The sequence below is a fragment of the Fukomys damarensis genome, unplaced genomic scaffold (genome assembly GCF_012274545.1).
Source record: "Fukomys damarensis isolate Sample0158 unplaced genomic scaffold, DMR_v1.0_HiC HiC_scaffold_28, whole genome shotgun sequence".
Classification (NCBI taxonomy): domain Eukaryota; kingdom Metazoa; phylum Chordata; class Mammalia; order Rodentia; family Bathyergidae; genus Fukomys; species Fukomys damarensis.
Genome location: NW_022900940.1, coordinates 36,301,461 through 36,314,418, shown reverse-complemented (window position 1 = coordinate 36,314,418; position 12,958 = coordinate 36,301,461). Strand labels below are relative to the sequence as shown.

Below are 12,958 nucleotides of genomic sequence, written 5' to 3'. Positions count from 1 at the left end.
CTAAAGAGAAACATTTATTTGGCTTACAGCTTCGGAGGTTTTAGCCCAGGATCAGATGGCCCTTTTGCTTTAAGCCTGTGATGGCACATCATAGAGGGATCCTGAGGTGGACAAAAAACACTTGACGCACGCCTGGAAAGCAGGAAACTTCAGTTTCCCACAATCCCCATCAGTTCCTCACACCCCTGCAGACCTGAAGACCTTCTCTCAAGACCCACTTCTTAAAGTCTCCACCACCTCCCAGCAGCACCAAGCAGAGGCCCAAGCCTTTAACACGTGGGCTTGTGGAGGCCGTTCCAGATCCAAACAGCAGCACTGGTAAATGCTACCGATCATGGTCTTTGCAGAGCCGGTTGTTAAACACTGAACAGCTTACCACTAGTTAAAGTCACAATACCAGGAGTCATATGTATTTTGTGTGTGTGTGTGTGTGTGTGTGTGTGCATGTGGTTCAACAAGAGGAAGAAAATCATATCTCAGCTCCCTACTTAAAAGTGGAATAAACGAGGACGACGAATACAACTTGTTTCATAATCAGTATTAGATAAGACAGAAAGGGATTCTTTATGGCAAAGAACTTAAAAGTTATCACCCTTAAACATGTTGTGCATTTTTCTTTTATAAAAGACAGTGTTTTCAGTCTGCTCATCTTTTCCATAATGAAAGTAGAGTTAGGAAAATGCACTTAAAATTATTTAGAAAAAAATGTTTGTCTTTTCAAGGCCCAAATTATGTTGTAACAAAGAATGTGAGAATAATAGCCTCTCAAGAGAAACTCATGCATTGGAGACGGTATACTGGAAATGGGCAGAAGAAATACCTCCAGAGTTGTGTGATTTTTGAGGCTGAAATGAAGTAAGTGAACAATCTATAAAAAAACATGTCTGCTTACTTAAAAAACTTGGAAATAGAATGTTCTACTGTATAAAAACTTCTAAAATAAACCAACTTGCTAACAATGTGAAAAGATAAAAGCTTCCAGTTATTTGGCAGAAACAACTAGTTGCCATCAGGAGTAATGGAAATCGTTAGCTGAATCTCACCAAAGACATTTGCATATCGGTGAACAAAACTGCCAATGAATATCACTATTACTGGAGCATAGTCTGTAAAGTGCTGCTTTCATTTGGTGTCTTGCATGATGGTGAAGCTGCTTTTCACTTATTTCAAAACCAATTACTGGAATAATCTGAGTTTAAAAGGAGAATTGGGAGAGGATGAGTATTACAAAGCATGGAGTCAAGACTGTAAAACAAAAAAATAAACAAACATTTATCTTTGTTAAAACAATTTTAAGTGAGAAAAAAAAATACCCTGTACCCTGACAATGAAGTTTAATAGGGTTTACTTGATATTTAAATTTTCCTTTTAAAATTCTGCAGTGTGGAATTGGACTGGCAGCATCAGCATTATCCCGCGGGAGCTGGAGAAGTGCAGACTCTCCTGCAACTGCATCACAGCCCCCACCAAACTGCTTTGAGGCATCACTTGCACTGATGCGCACTGGCACAAGCACCATCGGTGCCACTTTTCAATTTGGTGGGTGGGCAGTTGACGGGGTTGGGAGTGGTCTGTTGGAGATTTCAAAGACGAGTCATTTGGGACATTTTGAATGCATATTAATATTAAAACAGTTGTCAGGAGTAGATGAAGACCTGCTTCATGTAATTCCCAAACTCTGCTTTATAAAAGCACCAAATAGCAGACAGAGCTCTATGAAGGTATTTCTTGTAGGATTCTGATTAGTTCTCACAAGATGGTTGTTATAAAAGCCCGAGCTGGTGCTGCCTTGTCTGCCTGGCTTCCTGTTTCTAGAGGTCATCTCTTCTTCCCACATTGTCTGCACCATCACCAACTGCCATGGGGCAGCCAGAGTTGCTGCTATTGTGTTTGGAATCTCAGCCTCCAAACTGGGAGTGAAATACCCTCTTTATAAAGTTTGCTTACCTCTGGTATGTTTTACAGTAGTGAGAAAAAGACCAGTGCATGAGCTAACATATGACATTTACTGTGTGCCAGGTGCTATCCTAAATTCTCCCTGTGAGTTAATTATTTAATCCTCTTTCCCCCTAGGAGGTGGAGCTATTGTTATCCTCAGTTTACAGCCAAGGAAGCTGAAGTACAGAGAAATTATTTGCTCAGAGTCAGCTAATAAATAGTGAAGACAGGATTTGGACATAGTCCAGCTCCACAGCCTAAATTCTAAACCATTATGCTCTACTGCATGGGTATACAGTATACAAATGAATAAATAAATTCCTATATATTATGGCTGCATCCTCAAATAATTTTATTGATGGAAAGGTGATTAAAAAGGTTTAGGAGCATTAGCTCAAATTTGACTGCAATAAGCCTTTCAGGATCTGATCCAACAAATCTTTCTGAGCCTTCTTGCTTTCCCCCTTTAAATCTGTGTTCTGAATTCCACACCCTGACCTACCATTCCAGCAGCTCCCCACATTTCTAATGCCCCCTGCCAGCCCCTGGTCCTATCGGTCCTTCAGAACTTAGCTCAGTCACTGCCTTCCCTTTCCTAGGTATCTGTCTTTTCCCCTCACAAGACCAGCCCAGGTATTGAGTCCATGCATTTTTTCATATTTTTCCATGACACTTGTCCCACAATGTTGTAATCATTATTCACTTGTTAGTTTATTCACCACCCATGAGGGCAGTACTCTTCTTTATTTTTATACATCCTTGGGAGAGCCCGGTACATAGTAGGTAGTTTGCATGAATGAACGATTGACAGAAGAAAGCACCTGCTGCCCTAGGAGTTGCTCTATGATCTGTTATTTGTACAACGGCCACCAGAGGGGGGCAGACGAACAGGGTCTCCTGAACAGCACCCAACTGGAAGAACTCTGGGGTGTGAATCCAAAGAGTCACAGGATTCTAAGGCTGGAAGGGAAGTTCATTGGTCACCTAAGCTGCTGTTTTACATAGACGAGTAAGTGAATCCTTCCGGGTAAGCACAATGACAGTGTTAAAATTCTTTTAAAAATATATTTTTGAACCTAGATGGACTTGAAGACAGAAAACTAGTATCCTGGCTCTGGCTGTAATATTAGCTAGTTGTGCCTGATCTCAAAATCACTCCTTGGATTTTGGAGGCATAATTTCAAAATCTGACAATTGTACATCATAACAAATTTCCCATCTTAGCTACATTGAGCCAAATGATCCACCTGCATCTCTCATCATCTGAACTTGGATAATTAACATGTCTCACCAAAAAATATACATGATGCTGTTGAATAAACAAATTCATATGTAATATTTTCAGGTGTCTAATCACATTAGAAAGCATTTTAATCAACAAATACTGAAGAATACATTTAGGATAGAATTGGATTACATGGGTATCGATGCTAGACAAATGTGACTATGGGCTTAACAAAAACAAAGCAAAACAAAGCCAAACAAAATCGCAAGTAAAAAACAAAAATAAACCCACAACCATTTAATCGGTTAATGCAACTGCTTCCCCTTGGTGGGAGTCAGATCTTATAAATTATATTTTTATGCTAATGAGTAATTCAAGGGGTTTTGAAGGAAAATTTTTATGCAGGTAAACTTTTTGTCTTACATTTTACCTCTAGAACTTAACTCACCATGGAAGATGCTACTCCACAAGTGGATGGTATGTGAGATTTTTTTTAGCACAAAGTACGAAACTTCAGTGGAAACCACTAAGCTAGCCTGAAGATTTGTAGTGGCTCTCAGAGATTGAGGTGGAACCAACATCTCTCATTTCAAGTCCAATATTCCTTCCCCTACTTCTGTGCAAGTTAGCATGCCTTTCTCCACCAAGGAGAATCCATGAGCTCCTAAGCCCCATGGCAGAAGGGCATGGAAGAGCAAAGCTGTTTAGTTCATGGCAGCCTGGAAGCAGAGCAAAGAAATGGAGCAGAGAGCAACGGCAGGCGCTGGAGGTGGTGCCCAAGGTCACATCTCCGTGACCTCCCAGACACACCCAGGAGTGTGCACCTCCAGTTCCCTGGGAAGACCCCACGCCAATTTTTAACTGCATGTATCTGGGCGACTCCCATTTCAGGCAGTACAGCTCAGCTTCTGCCCAAATATTTGTGTTTTGGGTCCTGCCTGGTTACCATTTGCATTCTCTTTCTTGTTTTGCCTTTATATTGTAATCAGAATGAGAACTGAAAGAGATTTCTGAGCCACTTTTGAACCTCAGTCTGGGCAATCAGAGGCATGTGGCAAAAAAAAATCAGAAGTTAGGCAGCTTACAGAAAGCCACTTAACTTTGATTTCCTTCCTCCCTTGCTCCACCAACTGAGGCCAGATACACCCTATTCCCCGATTCTCACCTTCTGCCTTAGCCTTTGAGCTTCCTTTTTCTCTTGGGTGAAGCTGTGCTTTCTTGACTCTCTGGCCTCTATTTCTTGAAGGGCAGAAGACACTGTTGGGGCAGGGGAGAGCCAGACCCTCTAGCAGTGTGGCAGGAGCTGCTACTGGTAGCCCTTGGAGTATGAACAGGCAGGTACCTGTTAGCCTAGGACTGGTTGCCTACTTGCCTGCTCACCTGCTAAACTGGCATGGCTTGAATTGCTGCTTGGAGGTGACTCCCTGCCTCCTTGGTGGGTGAAGGGTCTCTTGTGTTGGGACCATTTAGCATTGAACTTCTGTAACATCATACTCCAAACCCCAAATAAGGTGGTGGAAATTAGAATTATCAAGGCTCTAAAGGCTTGCAGACCATCTTGAAAAACTGAGGAAGATTACAGAGAAGATGGTGGAGGTTTCTCTTGCTCCCACATCTGGGTGGCCTGGGCTTCTCTAGGCAGAATTTAGGTCCCAATGACAACTTCCCAACATTGAGATCTCATAGATAACAACAAGCTGCAAAGAAACACCGTGGAATCTACTTTGGAGGTCTTTAAAAATAGAACAACTTCTCTATACTCTGAAATTGTCTGGAATGACATCCCATTTATAAAAAAAACCTGAAAACATGGCAACGCAAAGCTTTTTATTTACATCAACCCTTGATTTTAAGCTGTTTTAGATTTGTTTGCTTTTTTTTTTTTTTTTTTTTGAGACAGGGTCTCACTATGTAGTTGAGACTGACCTGGAACTCACTATGTGGCCCAGGCTGGTCTCCAGCTCAATCCTCCTGCCTCGCCTCTCGAGTGCTGGGATTACAGGCGTGCTCCACCACGCCTGGCTTGTTTTAGGATTGTTACAAATTCCTACATTCTTCTATTGCCTGCACAATATTAAACACATATTGAAGATGGCTTTGCAACATACTAAAGCCCCAGTGTAGAGGAATGACAGTAATATTTGACAGGCAATCCCAGAGAGACAACTTGCTTGACAAATTATGTCCACAACACAAATGGAGGTTCAAAACTCACCCACAGCAGTTTCCCCTTTTAAGTAACCTCTCACCTCTATGTAATTCTATGAGGGGATTTATAACATCTGTGCCCTCTCCCAAGGCTCCTTCATTACTTCTTAACTTCCTTCCTCAGCCAGTTCCCAAGACTTCCCGAAGATTCTCTGGTTGGGTCATTTGTACTCAGTTACTACTTTAGCTGGAAGATGTAGAGGGAGGAGAGAGGAAAGAGGCAGCCAGGAGAACTCTGACCCCCAGATATCCTTCCCTTTCCTTCCCTTCCCTCTGCCTTCTCCCAATCACACCTTTAGAACTTGGTCCTTAATACTTAGCAAGGTTTTCTGGGAAAAAAGTAAAAGAAATGGGATCTAATAAGGGCAAGTATGCTTATGGCCAAGACAGGATGCAATGTACTTGAGACTGGTTATGTCTCAGGGAACTGATCCTCATCGTGGGTTATACATTAAGCTTGTAGCTCAAAACCTAGGTATATGGCAGTTAACTCTCTAGACCTTGTCAGTGTGGCAGGAGCTTTACTTACAGTGATTTCATGTGTACCTGAGCCCATAAGGACACCAATACTGTGAAAGGCATTTTAAACTGCTCAGAGCCCTAGGCATGCTACCATTGCTGTCATCCCTGCTTTGAGCAGAACTTAAAGAAAAATAAGTTTTTCTCAGCCTTGGGCAGTCTTTCCCAGCCCTCAGATCACCTCCCCCTAGCCTGTAGCTGTAACTCCTTGTTCTGATAAAAATAAAATTGGTAACTATGACCTATAAACAAAATTTTCATCATCTTGTTTCACGAGATTCACAAGGCTCTGCCTTCTTTCAAGGCTAAATTACAAAACTTTCCTGCCCTTGTCCCGTTTCTATAAATTTGCTTGCTATGTCACTAGAAAGGCCATCTTCAACCAAGTGTATAAAAACTAGAACTTTTCCTTGTTCAAGCCTCTTCCTTTGGATATTAGTCTGTTGAGCTGGTGTTTACCTAAGCCTAGAATAAAATCCTCCTCTTTCCCAGTGGTTTCTCTTGCCTCTTAAATCCCTCAGTAGCCTTAGCTACTTTCTTCATTGCTTGGACAAAATACTAAACATCCACAACCTAGGAAAGGAGAGGTTTATTTCGGCTCTTTGCAGTGGTTTCTGTTCATAGTTGACTAGCTCCAAGGCAAGGCAGCCCAACAAAGGGGCATGGAAGAGGAGAACCAGCTCATGGAATGGCAGGCAGGGAGCATCGAGGATGAAGGGAGGAGCAGAGGAGAGACAGACGCAGGCCACACTGCCCCAGTGACCCACCTCTTATGACCAGATCCTACGTCCTGACAGCAAGTGACCTGTAAGCCCCCATAATCCCAATCACCTTCCAAGACCCCACTTTTGAGCACATGAGTCTTTGGGGGACTTTAGATAAAAGCCATAACAATCCCCATCACCCCAAATGTAGCAAAACCACCTCCCTTAGGAAGGAGTACATGAATGTTGTCACTGATGAGTAGATTGCATGTCATGTTCAGAATACATTTAATTTCAAGATTTATTGTTATATTCATTCTGTTTGAGAGAGAATAGATATTTTTCAGGTCTAAAACATTTTTTAGGGTATCAAAAGCTTTTGGCCTCAGACACTCTGCCTAAAGGATCCAGTGGATAAAATGTCCTTGGAAACAAATATTGGCCTAGAGGACCAGGCATGGAAAACCATGCATACACACCATGCCTAGCCTCTATAAACCCCAATACATTCTTGAGCATTACCTTGAAATTCATGTTTGAGGTAGTGGGGAGGGATGGGGTCAGGTTGTGAGCTGATAAGGGAAGGAAGATCCTCAACAGTTTTCAGTGAGCAGAAATGACTTGATTTAGTCTAAGTGTCTTTTGTTTGAATGGAAAATACAGTAGTACCTTGGGTCATTCATGGACGCTTTTGTTTGCAAACAATTTGGTCCACAAACAGAAGCATTTGGCAAACTTTTGATTTTGTTTGTAAACTCTGCATTGGGTGACAAACATGACCATAGTCAACTTTCCCACACAAACACAAACAGGGCCGTCTTTTCCAAAATCACAGAACAAATTAAGTTTGTGAATGTACTATTAATTGAGGGGAGCAAATGTCCTTAGGTTTGCCTTTATTTAGGGAATAAAGGCATTTATTTTGTTTTTAAACATCATTAGTCCTTCCATAATTGATGGATGCTATGACCTCAGTTTCCCAACCATTGGTAATATGGCTTCTTTATCACAAAGTCTCCTACCATGAAGGTTTTCAAGGTCCTCACTGTTGGTGTGAGACTCTCAATTTGTGAAGAATGGAGGTAAATACCAAGATAAACTTTGATTATGGAGATTCATTGTACAGACACAAGGAAAGTGGGAAGACAGATAATAGCCTCCGCAAGTACATTATTATCTACTCAATGAACATTTATTGAGGATGAAGGGAGGAGCAGAGGAGAGACAATCGCAGGCCACACTGCCCCAGTGACCCACCTCTTATGACCAGATCCTACGTCCTGACAGCAAGTGACCTGTAAGCCCCCATAATCCCAATCACCTTCCAAGACCCCACTTTTGAGCACATGAGTCTTTGGGGGACTTTAGATAAAAGCCATAACAATCCCCATCACCCCAAATGTAGTAAAACCACCTCCCTCGTGTACAAGACTGTATTCTAAACTCTGGGGACTCCAGTGGTGAACAAGATTTATAGGGTCCCTGCTCACATGGTACTTCCACATAAGTGAGGGTTGATAATAATAAAGGGTAAAATGAACAAAGCGATTTCAGATGGTGGTAAGTGCTATGAAGAAAGTACCCAATGGTATGAGAAAGAGGATGTATTAGCATTCTCTAGAGGAACAAAATCAGTAGAAGATATATGTATAATTGTGCAAGGGAATTTATTAGGTAGACTTACAGGATCAGAGGTGGGAGATCCCACAATGGCCATCTGTTCTATGTGTTAAGGCCAGTCACATAGCCTTTCCAGAGTCGAAGTCCAGTAACTGTTCAGCCCAAGAAGATGGAAGGCACAGAACAGGATGGATCAAGGGTGCAGCAGCAGTCCAAGATCAAGGGAAACTTACTGGAGCGTCTCAGGTGCAAATCTACATCAGAAGGCTTAGGAAACTGGAGATACGGAGACTGATGTCCAAAGGCAAGAGCAATAAAGGACACACTTGCTCAGGAAGAGTTGAGCTCTTCAAAATAAGCACATTTCTTTCTTTCCCTTTTTATTCCATTCAAGTTATAAGCCTATTGTTTAGTGCCACCCATAATGGGGTGGATGTGGGTCTTCTCCCTCAGTGTGCTGACCTACATGTCAGTCATCCACCGACACATCTAGAACTGTGCTTCACTAATCTTAATCCACTCAAGTTGACATATCATGATTAATAGTCACAGATGGTTAAGGGCCAGCGATGGGAAGCCTTGTTCTGGAGGACCTCTGAGGAGACAGCATTATAACTAAGCCTTGAGAATTCTCAAGAAACCAGATAGGAGAGGGTCTGAGAACAGAATCTTACACACATGCGATCGAATAGTGCAACGCCCCTAACTGAGAACTTAGGTACATCTCAGGAACACAAAGAAGAAGCACAGGAAGCTGGGGTGAGTTCTAGGAGATGAGGTCAGATAGAAAACAATTCAGTGCGCTCACCACTCAACCCAGCAGTTGCTCTGGTGTCCCAACACTTTGTTCTTCCAAATTTGTTTCTTTCTATTTCATTGACTCCGTCATCCTCATAACACGGTTGTTGTTTTTTTTTTCCTTAAGAGTTTCTCTCTGCTTGCTTTGTCATGAGCATCTTTCTGCTTCTCCATCTGTCTCTCAGTTTATTCTGTATTAAACATCTGCAAAAGTGAGGCTCTGCGAGTGTTGGTTATTCAGTGCTCAGTAGGACATGGTCCTGCAGGACAGGGTTTCATGCTAGGTGTTCTCCGTCGCTGCCAGTTCAGGGATACTGGTTCAGATGTGGTCAGGCTTTCATGACCTAGAACTTGGCAACTTATTTTGCTGAAAACTAGAATGACTGCTTTCCTCAGAGTCAGCTTGTGTGCTGAGCCGAAATTAAAGAGAATTTTTACAGTGAGGATATTTATGATCACTCTCAGGGATCAAGACCAATGGGCTTCTTAAAAGGCTTGGTTCTTGCCTCCTTATGGAAACTTCCTCAGGGATCACTGAGTATGACCTTTTAACATCTGGATCCAGCCTCTTCTGACTGTTTTTCTTCTTTCTGCCATTGATGGTCACAGTTACACCTTGCATCCAAGATGCCCTTATATGCAGTGTCTTCTTGCTACTTCCTCCCCCTTCGACTCTGGAAAGGCTATGTGACTGGCCTTAACACATAGAACACAGCACAAGTACTTTACGTGTTGAACTCTGTCTTTCACTTTCAGCTATTGAAACCGTCTTAGAACCCAGCCTCCATGCTGTGAAGAAGCTCAATTAGCTTCCTAACATGAGAAGCCTGAGTGGAGGAGGATCATGGAGGCCTGCAGCCAGCAACCCAGCCCTGCTCCCGGCTGACAGCCATGTAAGTAAAGCTGGTGAGGACTTTAAAATCATTTCAGTACCCAGCCAACACCAAAGAGGTATTAGAGCACCTGGTGAGCCCACATAATTATGAGGAATAGAACTATTCTCTTTTATATCCCTCAGTTTTACAGTGGTATGGTGCACTAATAGTCTTACAAGGGGAAAATAAATAAGCTATGTTCATGAGTTACACTAGGCCTTCCAGAGCTTCAGAATCAGACCTAGACAGTTAGGGCTGTAGACCTGCACAGACCAAAGAAAAATGTTCATTTTACATAATGATTGCTTCTCCATGGGGAATGATTCATGATCACCTTTCTAGGCTAGTGGCAAGAAGCCAAGGGAAGGGAGAGAGCAGAAGTGGATTCAAGTGCAAATGGGAATACTGAATCTTTCACATTTTGATCTGGGGGTCAGAATTTGATACTGCTGTTTCCTACAGGATGAGGGAGTTTCACTTGATGCTGTTTTATTATTCAGGTACCCTCTGTCTCCCCTTCCTGCTTCTTCTCTTCTACTTTCTGCTCTTCTTTGCTTAGCTCACAGTATTTTTTTTTTTCTTTGTAAAGAGAAGAAACAACAAAGATGTCCAAAACTGTTGTTGAACTTCAGCCTAAAATTCAGATTTGGTCTTTACCCAAAGTCAATATTTTGGGAGAAGTTTCAACAAGATCATTCATCCAAACTTGAGTTTCAAGTATGAAAAATCCCCAGTTTTCCACTTAAAAAGAAATAAGAACCTGAAAATGATGTACTGGAAAGCTATCAAAAAGCTTCAAACTTGGCTGGATAAAACAATCACCAAAGGAGGAAATTTAAGTTGAGGATGAAAGTAGCCCGAGCTTGGAAAATGATAAAGGCTCATAAACCGATGCTGGTGTGGGGCACTGGCACTTGAATCCCTGCCCAACAAATACCTTGTCACTGAGCAGGACCTCTAGATCTCTATAGCTCATGTCTGGACATCTCCCTTCTCTCTTGGTTGGATAACTGTGCTGGTCTCATAACTGATCTCCCTAATTTGAGTCCATATCATTTTTTGCTTAACTGTATTGGTACATTTTAGATATATAATCATATTCATCTTAGCGAATTTGTACTTGTGTATAATATATCTTGATGCCCCCTCCCTGTGGGTTGTCTTTTCACCCTGTTGGTGGTTTCTTTTGCTATGCAAAACCTTTTTAATAAGATGAGACCCCAGTTGTTGATTCTGTGTATTATTTCCTGTATCATTTTAAATCACAAATCTGATCAGTTCATTTCCTCCTTCGCAAACATGTCTTTCCACTGCTCTCAGGATAAATCAGCACTTCTCAACTGGACTTCAGAGTTGACAGGCACAGTCCAGCTCCCATTATCTCTCTGGCTACATCTCTGTCCACACCCAGGCTCACATCTTCTTCCCCAGCCACATAGCTCCATGATGTAAGACGGTCCCCTGATGTCCAGACTAAGTCTTTGTACGTGCTGTTCCCTCTGGTGGAACTGCACCTCACTGCCAGCTTTTGTTTGTCCACTACCAATCATCTCAGATGTTACCTCTTCCAGGAAGAACAAGGGGTACTGCCTCTGGATTTCCAAGGCATTTTGGAATTTGTCATGCTGTGCAAGAGTCATCAGTTTTTATGTGCATCTCCACCACTAGACTGTGAATTCCCTAAGGACAGTTATCATGCTTTTTAAAATTTAAAATTTTAACACCTAACACATAATCCCTGCCTTATAAAAGATGTTCAGTAAATAATTGTGAAAAAAAAATCATTGTGAACCAAAAAAATACCCTAAAACTCCATCTACATTTTTCATCATGAGGAGAAGTTACAAAAACAGGTCAAGAGAGTTCCAGGGCAAGTATCCAGAGTTGAGACCCTTAGACCTCCAGAATTGTTGGCCATGTCATAATTTTGCATAGAATTAATTGAGCCCTGTAAAGTAGGTTTCCATGAGAACCTAAACCACAGCAACTTAGCCTAATAGTGTTTTTGGTTTTAGAAATGTTACCACCATGGACTCTGTCAGGGAGGTTTAGAATTTACTCATTTAATTAACAAAGATATTTTGAGCTTCAACTGGGCCAGGCCCTATGCATATTTACACATGAAGTCTACAGGACTTGTTTTCCTAAAGAAGTTTGTTCTGGGGTGGAGAAATGTTAATGGAATTTGGTTTGGATTTGAAGCTATTGTTGTGTTAAGATTCTGGAAGTAAAAGGTTCTTTTAGGGAAGGGCTGGAGGATTGTCCCACTTACTGGGAGTTCAGTTGACTAATGTTAACTTCTGTTCCAAAAAATATTTTTAATTTTTTTTTCCCAAAGAAAAAAACAATGCTTAAAGCTCACCCAAGAGAGTAAATATGGATGATACCTCCCATCATAGGAACAAAACCCTTTACAAAATGACACATGAACAAATAAGAGACATAGGATGCAGACACTTAAGGAAATTTAAACTGCAGGCTTCTGACATCCCTGAGACACAAAAGAGAGTGGACCTTTCTCCCTGGAGGCATGGTCTGTCCCTAACATCCTTAAGAATTATAGTCCAAATTCTGTGTATGGAGATAAAATGTCCTCAGGCAAGATGCTCAGTTAGGGAACAGAAGACAGAATTCAGAGTGGGCCTTTGGCCCCATAGGTTAGACTTTAGGTACACCAACTCATGTTTGAGGCGTGGAGTTGCTGCTGGAAAGGAGACCAGTAAATGGATGTATATCACTGGCTCAGAGCGATTGAGGGTCGATATTATGGGCAGGGTGTGACTTACAGGCATTAGGAGAGCAGAGAAATACATCAGAAATTTACCTTTGAGTGCCATCTGCTCAGTCAACTGCTCACCTCTGAAATAGCCAATCATTTCTGCATTTCTTCTGAAAAATTTAAATCCTGAGCTTCAGAAATATAAGGGAGAACCTGAAGACAGTTATTTGCTTAATAATAATAATAAGATGATGATATAAATTATTGATTCCGATTCTTTCCCTTTTGCCATCTATATTTCCTATGTATATTTGTACTTCCCTAATCTATTCATTTATTTATTTATTTTATT

General features: G+C 41.6%; 1 protein-coding gene across 1 annotated transcript in view; it reads left to right on the top strand.

The window, feature by feature from the left end:
- The window catches only part of Galnt15 (polypeptide N-acetylgalactosaminyltransferase 15), a 192,091-nt gene that overhangs the window by 37,287 nt on the left and 141,846 nt on the right, over window positions 1-12,958 (top strand). Inside the window, exon 4 of the mRNA XM_033756961.1 lies at window positions 9,769-9,905. The gene's annotated coding sequence lies outside the window, so the exon portion shown is untranslated. The remainder of the gene's footprint in view (window positions 1-9,768; window positions 9,906-12,958) is intronic.